This window comes from Platalea leucorodia (assembly GCF_965183815.1).
Source record: "Platalea leucorodia genome assembly, chromosome: 6".
Classification (NCBI taxonomy): Eukaryota; Metazoa; Chordata; class Aves; order Pelecaniformes; family Threskiornithidae; genus Platalea; species Platalea leucorodia.
In genome coordinates, this window is record NC_138828.1 from 19175302 (window position 1) to 19179294 (window position 3993).

Consider the following 3993-nt stretch of genomic DNA (forward strand, 5'->3'; position numbering starts at 1 on the left):
TGCCAGCAAGTTTTTCTTACCAAGCTTGAGTGGTAGAAACACTATTTTTTAAATAAAGGCGACTATACTTTCTTACTCCGGCAGTTTGTGTAATCCTTGTACTGAAATTTGCATTTTCTCTGCGTAACTGCAAGTCATCTTCGCTGTCCTGTTATTGCTGCTATCCTGAGTTCTTAGTCTTTTTTATGGTGACCAATGTCAAGTGTACAGCTAATCAGGATGGTACCACATTTGTAAGAGTCCGTAGGTTGCAGTAACCCTTTCCTGGCAGGCCGGCTTTCCCTGGCCGTATGCAGCGATGGTAGTTCGTCTCCTTCCACTTGGTACAGACGCAGCTCCTCCAACAAGGAGCTCTGCCCTTATCACTCCCCATTATTATTTTATGCAATAGAATTTGCTCTGTTTTAAAGACCCGTTGCTTAATTTTGGGTGGGCGCCGGGGCGAGGGGCGGCCGGAGCGGGCGAGCCAGCGCCGAGCCCCGCCAAGGCGGCCGGCGGGTCCCCAGCTGCCGCCGGGGCCAGCGCTGGCCACGCTCGCTGAACGCAGGCGCTGGGCGTAGCGGTTCCCCGTCTGATGGGCTGCCCATTGTCAGCTGACATCAAATGAAACTATTTGAAAACAGAACGATGGCGATGCAAAGGATTTTACCTGCAGTTATGCATCAAGGAAATGCATAAAAATGCATAGAAGACAACTTTGCAGCTCTTTCTTGGGCTGTTACCATTAATCTTGTTGCTTCTGCAATGTTTGCCCTAGTTTGTATGGGTCATACACAGCCACATTTGGAAATTTCTTAGTGCAGTCTGGCTTTTGTTAGTTTTTAGATTAACTGATTTTAACTTGTGCTAATAGAAAGCATAAAGTTAATCGTAATACAAATTATTGTTACACTTTTCTGTCTCCAAATTTATTAGCATTGCATTTAAATTACAGTGTATTAAAATTAGTTACTCCCCAGTGGAGCGTGGTGTCCTTCTGCCAATTTTCCTGCAGGTTTTCTCCCTGTGCCCACACCAGTGAGCTCAGCTCCTGCGGAAGCCGGCAAGAGCTGTAGGTACGCTAGGACAAGCTGCTCTCACACACCTAGAATAGCTGCGTTCCTTCTGCCTTTTTCTCCCTGTACTTAAGTACTTGTAATCTTTTTCTTCAACCAGAGTTTCAAGAAACTTACTTACAAACCTTATGTCTCCAAGAGACCACTTCTTCCAGGCTGGTTGTAGTTTTATGTCTTTCAAAAATTATTCAAGGCAGAGCGCCAGAGCTGGAGCAGCAGTATGAGTGCATGCTCTCCTTTTCGGTCAGAAACACTTGGTTTGGAAGCAGTAGTGCAGACCTGGGGGAACAAGATGAGGCAGAAGAGTGAGGGTGAAGGAGCACAGGAAAAAAGCCTACATTGTTCTCCAGCCTCGCTTTGCAAACCTTCCGAGGGGTACCATGGAGTGAGGCTTTCTACAATAGCAACCTGTAGCTGTGCTCTGAAATATTTCACTGTGAGTTTTGACATAAGTGACACAGGTCCTGTGGAATAACGTTTTCATCAAACACTATCATTCACAGTGGAACCGCAGGAGCGGAAACAAACAGCTGTACAACAGCGTCCCAAATCTAACTGCGAGTTTTATCACCTTGACAAAGACATGTCCTTGCAGTGAGGTCCTTGCTCTTGTTAACTCATCCTCTCACGGGCCCTTGTTGCGGCCAGCAGCGGCTGCCCCCAGCTCTGACAGAGAAGCAGCTCCACCGCAGCGGCCAGCTGCTGGAACCCAGCGCTGACGCCTTTCCCACAAATCTGTTGTCTGTAGTCAGGCACGGATTTTGTGCAGAAGCCACTGTTACTTTCCACATCTGCTACAGAACTGTGGAGTGGCATTTGGTCTTGTCAAATAATAGTTGATATTTTAATAGATATCAAGTAGGTATTTTTAAAAACATTATGTTTCATCCCCTTTTTCATTCAGCTTTGTCACAACTCTGCGTAAGCATCCAGCAAATGAACTGAAAAGTAGAAGATGAAATAGGGTAATACAGATAAAATTACAGATTCACAGACACAACAGCACACACTAAGTTAAATTTTCAATTATTTCCAGCTTAGCTAGAAGGGGATCTTGTACAGAAAGGTGTTGTCATAGACCTGAATTTTAGGGAAAAACACATGTAATTTTAAGAACACATGCACAAATAAAATAACACACACGAGAGAGATCCTCAACATTACAAAGAGCCCTGAAAAACTGAGGAAAGTAAAGAACTTGCTCGATCATTAATATTTCTGCATTTAGTTATTTGAATGTACTCAGTTTTCAGAAAATAGAAAACCCTCTTAAGTTTTAAAATCCATCTACCTGACTCTTGCACTACAAAATAGTTTGCTGTTAATTTACACTTTGGTAAAAAACCCTTCAGTTTCTGAAAATAAAAATCTCTTCTTCGATTATCAGGAAACGGTCACCTTAAAACTATACTAACAGACAGATTCTCTACATTTACGCTGGTGTGGCTGAACTATAAGTCTGACCTCATGTATTTCTATGCAGGTAACTAACAAATAGAACCAAATATGAATGTAACCATAGTTTTGGAGTACTCAGGCCTTTTATTAGTTCTTGACAGATTTTCATTTGACAATATATCAAAATGGAGAGATATTCAAATTAACAAAATGAATATACAAATAGAATAATTTGGGGTTTGTTTTGCAGTGGGATCATGAAACCCAGCCTTAGTGCAATCCTGGGATGCACTGGCAAGGAAAACATTCCTAAGTGTTCAAGCAAAAGATTTGTTCCACATCAGCTGTATTTACCATCTGTGGACATGTCAGCAAGCAGCATACGACTACGCGATTTTGCTATGGGTGAATAGCTGTGATAACCCCAAGCATTCTACATTGCTCCTGTTCAAGCCCAGAATTTGGGACATGTCTTTGTGACGCTTCTTTGCTCGGATTAGGCACTTTGATGTTCAGTGACATGATTTGTAGAGCAGAAATATTATTTGTGGTATAAATTTAAGTTCAAGACTTTTGCAAGATGGTACAAAGTTAGAAGAGCTTGGCAAAATGAAAACCAGGTTTCTCAAAATGGCTGTTCCAGCTGTACTTAGTGACTGAATACATTTTTAATTTGGAGAGAATTCCACTTTTTGCTCAGCACAGAACCTGGAATATCTATGTTAATTAGATAGGCAAGTCAATTTTTACTTTGCTTTTACTTCGTTTCATTTACTTCTCCAGATTCCTTTCAGAATGGTTTTGTTTCTTCTTAGGCTCTTAGATATTTGGGCTGCAAGGGAGGATGCACATGGGCTCTCTGGAAACGGTTTGGTAAACGTACCTCTGGATATGCTGTAGAGGTAAATAACTGCCTTTGCTGTTTATGTCCCCTAAGGGACATATTCTGCATTAAAATGAAGGGAGTCATTCCATGCAGACTTGCACTGAGATGTCAGGTATCAAGCTTCCTGTGATAAAACCTCTGTATACTAGTTTCCATATATCGGTATCAATATATGAATATATATTGAATATATTTCCATATATTGATATATGGGTAATCTATGTATCTGGAGTTGTTCTGTCTCCCATCTCATAATTCCATGGAAAGGATTTGGTTTAGGCTTAAACAACAACAACAACATTTAGGATAGCCTCACTGGGTTAGATACATCTTGAAGTTGTTGCTTATTTGCTTTTTCTTCAAAGTGTCTTTTCTGTTTGAGATCTGGGAGAAAAGTCATAGTATTACCTTGTTCTGTGAGCTGTGACCCTACCCAGCTCTCTCTCTGCTTTGTTTTTAGGATTTAGCCAATCTCTCTTTTTACCTGCTTCGTTTACATCGTTATATTTTGTAAGTAACGTGTATGATTTTTTAATAAAGAGATCCCAATTATATCTGGAAAGGAAAAAAACCTGGGACGAAGCAGTATTTTCTTCAATTCTTTCTTGGGACAATATTTATAATGTTATTTTACCAATCCAACCATCAACAGGA